Here is a 13,383-nt window from a genome sequence, read left to right on the forward strand (position 1 = left end):
TCGTGACCTTAGTAACCCACAACCCTCAGCCAAGTCCCACCTTTGGAAGTTTCCACAGTCTCCCCCAAACAGCGCCACCGCTGATGAACACGCATTCAAACCATGAGTGTATGAGGGACACACCAGCTTGAAAACAAGCCACCGATGAATTTCATTGCTTTTGGGGATTCTCTTAGATAGCAATCCTCCCGGGTACTTCTCCAATTGTCTTTTGCATTTGGAAACTGGACACCCCTGGCCCAGAAGAGCTCCCAGGATCAGCAAGAGAATGTCACTCCTGGTTTCATTTCTGCTGCTGGGATGGTGACCGCCCACCATTGTGGGGAAATCAAGGCAGGGACTCCAGGTATCGAAGAGCACACAGAAAATAAGTGCACGCGCACACATCTACTTGCTCAGATGGGTTTTCTTTTTACTCTATTCCAGTGGTTCTTAACCTTCCTGAAGCTGGGACCCTCTAATACAGTTCCTTGTGGTGTGGTGACCCCCCCAAGCATAAAATTATTTCATTGCTACTTCATAACTGTAATCTACCGTTATGAGTCATAAAGTAAGTATCTGCTATGTAGGGTATCTGATATGCAGGATATCTGTTATGTGACCCCAAGAGGTCATGACCCATAGGTTGAGAACTGCTGTTCTACTCAGTTCAGGATAGGTATTAACCCAATTTTTAAAAACTGCCTCACAAGCATGCCCATAGACTAACTTGATCTAGGGAGTCCCTCATTGAGATGCTCTTCCTGGGTGATTGTAGATTGTGTCAAGTTGGAAAAATAACTGCTGTAACAGAAGCCTTAGCAGAAAGCGCTCAGGGTTCAGGGGCCATGGAAAGGAAGAGAGAAGAGAAATATGGGTGGAAAGGCACTTCTGACTCCCGTCTCTGATGCCAGGGTCACAGGATCCCTACAGACCCACCATTAGTCCTCTTGCGATCCAGGCTTGATAAAGACATGCTCCTGGCCCTCCAGGGATACGTGACTCCGTAGAACAGTGGAGTGCAGAGTGTCTAGTTCACCCAAAAGAGCAGAGACGCTCCAAGGACACGGTAACATGGACACAAGACTTCAGGGACTTCAGCCCTCTCCCCAGGGGGCAGGTGTGGTGGCTCTGTGAAGCCTGGCAGAGGTCACGCCACTGCTAATCTGGGTGTCTGAGGTTTGGCATCAGTCGCCTCTCTGAGCCTTGTTTTCCATCTGTAAGCTAAAAGAGTTCGGATAGATAGTCTCTGTGTAAGAATCTGATGACAGCATGGCTGCCTTCTTGCCTGCATCACATTAACAGGAAAGTGGGGTTCTAATCAGGCCTAAGGCCAAGGCTCCCGGTTTCTCCTGGAGAACTAACTCAGGAGCTCATTTCCATGTCTAGTACCTTAGTCCAGGACATCTGGACTGTAGGGCAAACATCCATTAAAACTAGACAGGAAAGGGTTTTGCTCAACAGGATCAGAGCCTGGTGCAGCCGTCTCCCTAGTTGCATTTCCCGGCCTGGGAGAGGACTCGCTTCTCTTCCAGGAGGCTCCGAACTTGAAATACACAAGGTGGACCTGGGCCCACATGCCACATCATAAATTCCAGCAGACCTGGGACATCCAGCAAACTCCTTTCCAACACACTGGTGAAACCAAGGGAGTTAGAAGAGAAGGACCTGCCATTGAAATCTATAAGTCAAGCTCTAACCCTGAACAACCAGCATGTCCCTTAGCCTCTTGGACAAGCCGTATGTGGGGGAAGGGGGCGAGGTGTGCATGTGTCTGTATATGCTGTGTGTGTGTGTGTGGTGTGTGTATGTATCTATGTGGTATATGTGCTGTGTGCTGTGTGTGTGTGGTATGTGGTATGTGTGTGTGTGTGTGTGGTGTGTGTGCTGTGTGTGTGTATAGTGTAGTGTGTGTGTATGTGTGAGTGGTGTGTGTGTTACTATGTGTCTGGTGTGTGTATGTACATGCATGTGTGTGGGTGTGGTGTGTGGTGTGTGGTGTGTGTGTGTGGTATGGTGTGGTATGTGTATGTGTGAGTGGTGTATGTGTGTGTGTGTGTGTGTGGTGTGGGGGAGGTTAAGGGTGCACGTGGGTGGTGTGGTGTGTGTGTGTGTATGTGGTGTGTGTGTGTGTATATGTGGTGTGTGTGTTTGTGTGTGTGTGTGTGTGTGTGTGTGTGTGTATGTGCGCGCGCGTGTCCAGGAATCAAGAACAGAGGGGAAACTTCACTTCCCTGAGTGAATAAGGAAGGTCTCACTTCCCGAAGCCTCATCCAGTTCTAAGACAAAGAGCCAAAAGAGGTGTTGACCAAGTTTCCCACTGGCCACAAAGCTGGGGTGACTTCCTGTCAAGCTTGAAAGAACAAATAAGGTGCCGAGTGTCCCAGAGGAGGTGCTTCAAGACAGCCAAGCCGCCTCCTCCTGGGAACACCCAGTGCTGCTCTGGCTGCCTCTGAGGCAGGAAGCCGAGGCTTGCATGCTCTTGAGACACACAGCTCTTCCCAAGCATGGCCCTGCCGGCTTCACCCTCTGCACTGCCGCTGTGTTTTGACCATGGAGAACGAGATCAACAGGCTCCTATACCATTTCACGGGCCCCTTCGCCGCTGCAGCCAGGGAACATATTGAGTGCTTTCTCTCAGCCCCTGCAAGCTACCGGGCAGTCTCTACCCTGAAGATCATGAGGTTCATTCGCCCCTGCTGTGCCCCAGAGGCCTCTGCCATAGTAATGAGCTTGTGTGGGGCCTGTGGTCTGCATTGATGCAAAACACCACATTGGTGGGGAGGAGGGGAGGGAGAGGGAGCTGGGATTGACATGTAAAACAAGCTTGTTTCTAACTTAAATTTTTAAAAAAAGGAAGGAAAAAATATTACCTTAAAAAATAAACAGTGTGTAGGTTATTTTCTTTTTGTGGGGTCATCCGAGACGCCAATGTAGTAAAAGTCATTTGCTCCCTATCTGGGAGCCAGGTGTGAGGCCACCAAGGACACAGTAGAGAATATGTTCTAGGATCCCAATGCATTCATCTACAGACCGCTAAAGAAGTTGGAGAGGTAGACATGGGGGCAAGACAAGGATCTAGGGAGAGAGTAGCCAGTTCTAGTGTGGGGAGAGGCTCTTTTCCCCATTCACTTGTGGGCACAGAGGCCTGGTGAGACCCCTGCATGGCCCCCCAGGGCAGAGACTCTGGAGTCCGGCTTCTGACTCACAACGAGAAAGCTAAGGGTCAAGAGAAGATGGCGGCCTGTTAGGCCTGGGAGACAAAAGGCATAGTGATGAAGGCTCCTTGATTCTCAAGTTTGTAGGGATGAAGGAAGCCTAACGGTTGCCACAAACCAGAAGCGGCCCAAGATGTGTGCTGCCACATGCCAGGGGCTTGAGGGAGACCAGGTGGAGGGGCAGCAGAGACTTACACCCCAGCTCAAGAAAATCGCGTGTGCCCCAGTGTCACAGGAAAGGGAGGCGCTGGGAATTGTCAACCAAGGTTCCTGCATGAGAGAGGCAGCTGTCAAATCTAGAAGGTAGACTACTACCCATGGGGTCAGTCATTCATCCGTGACCTCTCTTCTCACCCTCCTAAATCCTGGAGGCATCAGAGGAAGTCTGTGAAGCAGAAGAGGGAGCAGAAACCCGGGTGAGGAGAGCTGAGGACCAGCAGCCCACCGACCTCATACACAGCAGGGGCCACATGGGTATAGCCAAGATGGAAACGCAAGCTCCCTTTCATTAAAACCAGAAGGGGGTGGGCTTGTCCCCTATGTGAACACCATCATAACTAAATAAGGTTAGGGGATTTTGTGCACCAAAAGACAAGACGGCTTTTTCTCAGCTAGAAGTGAAAAGGGAAGTCGCTGATTGATGTCACATTTATCAAGAAACAGGATTTTAAAAGGAAGGGAGGAAGGAAGGAAGGAAGGAAGGAAGGAAGGAAGGAAGGAAGGAAGGAAGGAAGGACATACTTGCTTGACAGGAACACCGAGGAGCTCCAAACTACAGCTCATTTCCTTTGCATCCCACAGCTTCCTGCTTGTTCGATATGATGGCAAAACACACACAATTTCCAAATTGGGATCATATGTTCCATGGTATTCAAATCTTTTCCTCAAAGAATAATACATCATCAAGTTTTTCTCTTGGAAGAAAATATTCATCTGCAAGTTGAGCATACCACCATCTGGAAATGCTGTAATTTATTTGCTCAATATCTTATCCAATGTTTGCTCTTGCAAATCAGGCTGAAATCAAATATCCTATGCATGAATCTTTGTATACATATTTGATTCTTTCCTAAGGATAAATTCCAAGAAGTGGGATTGCTAAATTAACAGATAGAAGTCTTTTGAAGCCATTCTGTCTCTATCATCAGAGAGACTGAGATCTGGAAACACGTTTTGGCTGAGTCAGGCTGGATCACCCAGAAAGGCTTGCAGAGGGGAAAGCTATACAGCCTTTTTAGGTGACGGGGTACCTCGACCATGACTGTTAAGGAGGCACTTCTCAAATACAGATCAGTAAGCGAGGCAAGAATCCTGTCAAAGCCGGTCCACATCTGTGTTTTCTACTGTTTAAATAGACTCACATTCTGAGAATCCATTGCACACTGCACATACATCAGGGACTAGTTTCTGGGGATGGTTGTTGGGAACAGAATGTTGGTGTCACACACTTGGCCTTTGCTCCATCATACACTGTGTTACCAAGCAGGTCGCCTCTGTTCTAAGTCTCATCATCCACGGACTTTCCAGGTCAGAGTGACTCTGAAAAGTCTTACAACAATGCCTAGAGCATGATATTTGCCACAAAAGATGTCACTATCACTTTCAGCCTTGACAGAAGAACTGAAGCCTTACTCACCAAATTAGTGGTTCCTGGTTAATTGAGAGCATTCACTTGGCCACATCTGGGGACATTTTTAACTGTCACACACAGATGCAAGGTGGCTTTCAGATAAGAATCAACAGAATCAATGATGCTTCTAAATTCCCATCCACTAGACAGACCCTTACAACAAAACGCCAGTAGCTCTCAGACTGGGGGGTCCTGAGTTATTCCAATTCTGGCATTTTCCCTAGAGGCCAACTGTGCCATCCTGATAAGTGCTCACACTGCTGCATAATGTGTGGCATTTCCCTCCCACCATCTGAGTTCACCCAATGTACGGAACGGGTAGTTTTAGATGCTCCCCTGACCAACATGCACGGTCTGAAATTCTGAAGGATCCACTGCCCTTGTGGATGGATGACCAGGTGTTGGCCATAGTGACATTGTGTAACCACTGAAGATCCCAGGGCCAGGCTAATTCCAGATCTATTTGCTGCTCACTCCTTTGAGAAGTGCTTAGGATAGTTCTGCTCTGGGTTCTTGGTCATAGTCAGGATTGCTTCATGCATCTCATTTTGTAGCCGACAAAGGAGGGCCCCAAAGGTGGATTCCTATTGTAGGGAAGTTCCACAGAGGCCAACAGATACCATAGCTGTCTCCTGAGAATCCAAACTGTCAATCAAACACTGTCATGTCAGCCCACGCTCCATTAGTCAAGAACCTCAAGTTATCTACATAGGAAAATCTTAATGCCCTACACCATCCATCTCCATTCATAGAAACAGGCTTGCTATGTATAAAGTTTGCACCCATGGGTCTTCAGCAGAGTGCAAAAGGGAAGGGCTCACCCTCAGCACTCTTCAGCATTGTTCCAGCAGCTCTGGGGGTTCTTAGACAGGTTTCCATGAGATGAGATACAAACAGCAGATGCCACCAAATCCTGCAGAGGGACCTGGAGGCAGCCATTCCTGCCTTCCCCTCCATGCTCCGGTAGATTGAGCAAGCAAGAAAGCCAGCATAGAACAAGTGCATACAGGAGTGAGGACAGGGTAGACCCTTGGACCCATACTCACCAGAAGAGGGAGAGATCCCACCTATACCCACTGGGAGAAGAGATGGGAAGACAACAGAATTAGAACTCATCCAGCAACAGAAAGTCTTATATTACACCATCAGAGTATAGGGACTCTACACCGCCAAGATCTGAACATGTCAACGCAGATGAAACAGAAGAGAATGACCTTAAAAGCAACTTCATGAAAATGATAGAGGTCCTCAAAGAGGATATAAGAAAATCTCTTAAAGAAATGGAAGGAAAAGAGAAACCAAAAAACACAAGAAATCAACAAATCTCTTAAAGAAAACCAAGAAAAAAACAATCAAACAGATGTGGAAACAATTCAAACAGTCCAAAACCTGAAAACTGAAATAGAGACAATAAAGAAAACACAAACTGAGGGAATGCTGGAAATAGAAAAGCTGGGTAAATGATCAGGAACTACAGATGTGAGCATAACCAGCAGAATACAAGAGATGGAAGAGAAACTCCCAGGAGCTGAAGATAAACTAGAGGAAATGGATTCACCAACCAAACAAAATCTTAAATCCAACAAATCCTTGACATAAACTATCCAGGAAATGTGGGACACCATGAAAAGACCAAACCTAAGAATAACATGTACAGAAGAAGGCAAAGAAGCCTGACTCAAAGGTGCAGAAAACATATTCAGCAAAATCATAGAAGAAAACTTTCCCAATCTGAAGAATGACATGCTTATGAAAGTGCAAGAAGCTTACAGAACACCAAATAGACTGAACCAAAAAAAAATTCCCCTTGCCATATAATAATTAAAACACCAAACATACAGAATAAAGAAAGAATATTAAGACCAGTGAAGGAAATAGACCATGTAACATAAAAAGACAGACCTATCAGAATTACACCCAACTTTTCCATAGAAACCCTGAAAGTCAGAAGGTCATGGATAGATGTTTGACAACTGTTAAGAGACCATGGATGCCATCCCAGACTACTTTACCCAGGAAAACTCTCAATCACTATAGATGGAGAACACAAGATATTCCATGACAAAATGAGATTTACACAATGCATATCCACAAATCCAGCCATACAGAAAGTTCTGGAAGGAAAACAACCCAAGGAAGTCAACTACACTCAGAAAAGCATAGGTAACAGATAATCTCACTTTACCAAAAGCCAGAAACCTCACACACAATACCACCCCTGAAAATAAATCCAAAACAAACAGGAATCAACAATCAGTGGTCATTAATATCCGTCAATATTTATAGGTCTTAACTCACCTATAAAAAGACACAAGGTAACAGAATGGATACAAAGACAGAATTCATTCTTCTGCTGCATACAAGGAACACACCTCAACTTCAAAGACAGACATTACCTCAGGGTAAGGGTTGAGAAAAGGTTTTCCAATCAAATGGCACTAAGAAGCAAGCTGGTGTAGCTATCCTAATATCTAACAAATTAGACTTCAAACTAAAATTAATCAAAAGAGATGAAGAAGGTCATTTCATATTCATCACAGGAAAATCTATCAAGATGAAGTCTCAATTCTGAATATCTATGCACCAAATACAAAGGCACCCACATTTGTAAAGGAAATATTACTAAAACTAAAATCACACATTAAACACCACACACTTATAGTCATGGACTTCAACAACTCACTCTCACCACTAGACAGGAACACCATACAGAAACTTAACAAAGAAACAGAGGAACTAACAGAAGTTATGACCCAATTGGGTTTAACAGACATCTATAGAACATTCCATCCAAACACAAAAGAACATACTTTCTTCTAAGCACCACAAGGAACCTTCTCTAAAATCAACCACATACTTGGCAACATAGCAAACCTCAACAGATACAAAAAAATTTGGAATAACCCACTGCATCCTATCAGATCATTATGGTTTAAAGTTAGAATTCAACAGCAACACAAAATGCAGAAACCCTACAAACTCATGGAAATTGAACAACGCACAATTGCACCATTTCTGTATCAAGGAAGAAATAAAAAAAGAAATTAGGTGTATCTCTGTGAGTTCGAGGCCAAGCTGGACTGAGAGCCTCCAAAACAATACAGAGAAACCCTGTCTCATAAAAACCAAAAAAATAAAAAGAAAGAAAGAAAAGAAATTAAAGACTTCCTAGAATTCAATGAGAATGAAGACGCAATATACTCAAACCTATGGGAAACTTTGAAAGCAGTGCTGAGAGGAAAGTTCATAGCACTAGGTGTCCACATGAAGAAACTGGAGAATAGTCACACTAGAAAATTAACAGCACAATTGAAAGTTCGAGAACAAAAAGAAGCAAATTCACCCCAGAGGATTAGATGCCAGGAAATAATCAAATTGAGGGCTAAAATCAATAAAGTAGAAACTAGGAAAACAATACAAAGAATCAATGAAACAAGGAGTTGGTTCTTTGAGAAAATCAATAAGACAAACCTTTATCCAAACTAACCAAAAGGCAGAGAGAGAACATGTTAATTAACAAAATCAGAAATGAAAAGGGGGACATAACAACAGACATTGAGGAAATCCAGAGAATCATTAGGTCATACTTTGAAAACCTATATTCCACAAAATTCATAAATTTAAAGGAAATGGATAATTTCCTCAGTAGTTATCACTTACCAAAATTAAATCAAGAATAGATAAGCAATTTAAATAAGCCTATAAGCCCTAATGAAATAGAAGCAGTCATCAAAAGTCTCCCAACCAAAAAAATGTCCAGGGCCAGATAGTTTCAGTGGAGAATTTACCAGGAATTCAAAAAAGAGCTAATACCAATACTCCTCGAAGTATTCCACACAATAGAAGCAGAAGTGTCATTGCCAAACTCTTTTTATGAAGCTGAAATTACCTTGGTACTCAAGCCACACAAAGGCACAACTAAGAAAGAAAACTACATACTAATCTCCCTCATGAACATTGATGCAAAAATACTCAATAAAATGCTAGCAAATCAAATCCAAGAACACATCAGAGAAATCATCCACCATGATCAAGTAGGCTTCATCCCAGGGATGCAGGGATGGTTCAACATACATAAATCCATCAATGTAATCCACCATATAAACAAACTGCAAAAGAAAAACCACACGATCATCTCACTAGATGCTGAAAAAGCCTTTGACAAAATCCAACAGTCCTTCATGATAAAGGTCCTGGAGAGATCAGGGATAATAGGAACATACCTGAACATAATAAAAGCAATATACAGTTAACCAACAGCCAACATCAAACTAAATGGAGAGAAACTCAACACAATTCCATTAAAATCAGGAACAAGACAAGGCTGTCCTCAATATTGTACTTGAAGTTCTAGCTAGAGCAATACGACAACAAAAGATCAAGGGGATACAAATTGGAAAGGAAGAGGTCAAGCTTTCACTATTTACAGATGATAGGATAGTATACATAAGTGGCCAAAAAAAAAAAAAAACTCTACGCGGGAAGTCCTACAGCTGATAAATACCTTTAGTAAAGTGGCAGGATACAAGATTAACTCAAAAAATCAGTAGCCCTACTATATACAGAAAATAAATGGGCTGAGAAAGAAATCATAGAAACATCACCCTTTACAAAAGCCACAAACAACATAAAATATCTTGGAGTAACACTAACCAAACAAGTGAAAGACCTGTATGGCAAGAACTTTGAGCTTTAGAGAAAGTAAAGAAGATACCAGAAAATGGAAAGATCTCCCATGTTCTTGGATAGGTAGGATCAACACAGTAAAAATGGCAATCTTGCCAAAAGTAATCTACAGATTCAATGCAATGCCTATCAAAGTACCGGCACAATTCTTCACAGACCTTGAAGGAACAATACTCAACTTTATATGGAAAAACAAAAGACCCAGGATAGCCAAAACAACCCTGTACAATAAAGGAACTTCCAGAGGCATCACCATCCCTTACTGCTATATAGAGCTATAGTCCTGAAAACAGCTTGGTATTGTCACAAAAATAGACAGGTAGACCAACGGAATCGAATAGAAAACCCTGATATTAACCCACACACATAGAAACACCTGATTTTTGACAAAGATGCTAAAATTATACAATGGAAAAAAGAAAACCTCTCCAACAAATGGTGCTGGCATGTAGAAGACTGCATATGGATCCATGTCTATCACCATACACAAAACTTAAGTCCGAATGGTTCAAAGACCTCAACATAAATCCAACCACACTGAACCTCTTAGAAGAGAAAGTGGGAAGTACCCTTGAATGAATGGTACAGGAGACTGCTTCCGGAATGTAACACCAGTAGCACAGACAGTGAGGTCAACAATTAATAAAAGGGACCTCTTGAAACTGAGAAGCTTCTGTAAGACAAAGGACACAGTCAACAAGAAAAAATGGTAGCCCACAGAATGGGAAAGGATATTCACCAACGCCACATCTGGCAGAGTGCTGATTTCCAAAATTTACAAAGAACTCAAGAAGTTAGTCTCAAAAAGACAAAATAATACAATTTAAAAATGGGGTACAGAACTAAATAAAGAATTCTCAATAGAGGAGTCTAAAATGGCCAATAGACACTTAGAAAATTGTTCAACATTCTTGGCCATCAGGGAAATGCAAATCAAAACAACTCTGAGATACCATCTCACTCCTGTCAGAATGGCTAAAATCAAAAACTCCAATGACAGTTTGTGCTGGAGAGGACGTGGAGAAAGGGGAACACTCCTCCACTGCTGGTAGGGGTGCCAACTCCTACAGCCACTTTGGAAATCAGTATGGAGATTCCTCAGGAATATGGGAATCAATCTACCACAAGATCCAGCAATTTCACTCTTAGGCATATACCAAAAGATGCACTTTCATACAACAAGGACATCTGTGCAACTATGTCCATTGCAGCATTATTTGTAATAGCTAAAACCTGGAAGCAGCCTAGATGCCCCTCAACTGAAGAGTGGATAGAGAAAATGTGGTTTACACATTGGAATACTACTCATTGGAAAAAAAACAATGGAATCTTGAAATTCACAGCCAAATGGATGGCAATAGAAGAAATCATCCTGAGTGAGGTAACCCAGTCAGAAAAAGACAAACATGTTTTATAGTCACTCATATATGGGTTTTAGGCATGGAGCAGGGGATTGCCAGCCTACAATCCACACCACCAGAGAAGCCTGGAAACTGTGAGGATCCTAAGAGAGACATACATAGTTCCCCAGAGAAGGGGAAGGGGACAGAGTCTCCTGAGCAGGTTGGGAGCATGCGGGGTGGGGAGAGGGAGCTGGGAGAAGGAGAGGGGTAGAAGAGGAGAGGAGAGGAAGAAATGGGGGAGCAGGAAGGTTGAGTCAGAGCAAGAATAGAGGAGAGCAGGATAAGAGATACCATAATAGAGGGAGACAGTATCTATAGGTTTGAGGAGAGATCTGATGCTAGTGAGATTTCCAGAGATCTTCAAGTATGACACCAACTGGCAAACTAAGCAATAGTGGAGAGGCTACCTTAAATGCCCATCCCTGATAATAAGATGGATGACTACCTTATATGCTATGCTAGAGCCTTCCTCCAGTGACTGATGGAAGCAGAGGCAGACACCCACAGCTAAACACTGAACTCCTGGAACCCAGTTGCACAGAGGGAGGAGTGATGGGCAAGGGGGTCAAGACCAGGCTGATGAAGCCCACAGAAACAGCTGACCTGAACAAGGGGGAGCTCATGGACCCCAGACTGATGGCTGAGAGGCCAGCATGGGACTGATCCAAAGCCCCTGAACATGGGTATCAGTGAGGAGGCCTAGGCAATCTATGGGGCCTCTGGTAGTGAATCAGTATTTATCCCTGGCATATGAATGGACTTTGGGAGCCCATTCTATGTGGAGGGATGTGCTCTTGGCCTGGACACATGGGGGAGGGCCTGGGCCCTGCTTTAGATGATATAACAGACTTTGGAGATCCCACATGGAAGGCCTCCCTGGAGATTGGAGGGAAGATGAGATGGGGGACTGGTGGGGGGCATGGGAGGAGGTGAGGGAGAGGGAGTGGGGATTGACATATGAAGCAGGCTGGTTTCTAATTGAAATAAATTAAACTAAAATAAGAAACAGTAGATGCTGCCAACCATTGTACTTGCAATGGCCTTGCCCTGGCTGCCCTCGAAGAAATCCTACCCCACCTCTAAGTCTCGCTTCACTTGTTCCCTTTTCTTCAAAGTCCACACAGTCACACAGCGAGTGTCACACAGGGAGTGCGACCGCCACTGTGCAGAAAATCACCTTCTAGACAACTTCTCTCACACGGCCATCTGGGTCTCTGCATTTGAAGGACGTATTCTACACAACACAGGGCCAAGTTCATTCTCCAACCAGAGAATGAACTGTGGGGTTAATGGTAGAACTAACTGTGGAATTAATGACTGGTGCTGTGAACGGAGTGAATAAATGAATAATACGTCTTACTTTGGATGTGTGTACTTCCGATGTGTGTACTTCCGTCTGCTCAGGCAGTTGGCTGCCTCCCAGAAATCACTCCCCTCTTTTAAGAAACAAAACTCAAGCTAGGGGCATTGGCTTATGTTTCTCAGGCTTCCTTACAGACAAGCACGGGTACAACTTCACCGCAGGGACGGCACGTGTCTTCCATTTCTTCTCTTTGCTCTGTGTCCTTTGACTTTGTGGCAGGGGTTTTAACAGCCAACTCAGCCTATGAAGATGGAAGGTGCACGCAGAAGAGAAAGACATAAGGTTCCCGAATCTTCGATAATTCACGAAATCACCTTAGCGGTCCTATAGCATCTCGCTCAAAGGCTGTTTAGACTACTACGGACATCGGATGCTTACGCTACTGCATTTGGACCTCTTGCTGATAAGCGGACTAAACCCTAAAGCACACCTCCACAGATTCCTCGAGGTCACTGGGTGGACACATGTTCATCTCTGGGCATTGTACATTCATATCCTTCCAGAAGTTGGGGTGTTCCCAGCACAGCCTTTAAAGACAGGGAGCCTTCAATGTCCAGCTCCGTTTCTGCACTGCTGTTGGCAGCCTGCAGCCTGTTTCCACCAAAAACTTAGAACAGGGCGATGCTGTTTTACCACTAAAAAGAAGTTCTAGGAAATGTGCCTACGTTCAGTTGTCGACCTCTAGTAGTAATGGGCACACTCTGTCACTCTCCTGGGCGATATTAATATTCTATACTCAGAAGCCAAAGTCCTTGAGCACAGCTGTTACCCTCCGCTGGTTCAAAACTCCATTTTACATGGGAAACACCCCTTGAACCTGCTTGTGCAACGTCAGCGGCCATGGCTGTCCTTGGTCTCCTTCTCCTCTGGGTGGTAGACAGAGCCCCTCCTCTGGCTGATGTCCAAACGGGCTCACAGAGCTTTGCTTTGTACATCAGCAGGCTGTCCCCTCCAGTCGCAGACCCAATCCATCAGATCCTCAGCACACGAGCTCCAGGCCCCCTCCCTACACCTGCCTTACACGAATCCAGTGTCACTGTGGAACAATTAGGCTTCCAGGCAGAGTCTGTTTCTGCCCTGCTCGTTGTCCCCGTAGCCGAGGCC

Source organism: Mesocricetus auratus, unplaced genomic scaffold (genome assembly GCF_017639785.1).
Source record: "Mesocricetus auratus isolate SY011 unplaced genomic scaffold, BCM_Maur_2.0 Super-Scaffold_100023, whole genome shotgun sequence".
Taxonomy (NCBI): domain Eukaryota; kingdom Metazoa; phylum Chordata; class Mammalia; order Rodentia; family Cricetidae; genus Mesocricetus; species Mesocricetus auratus.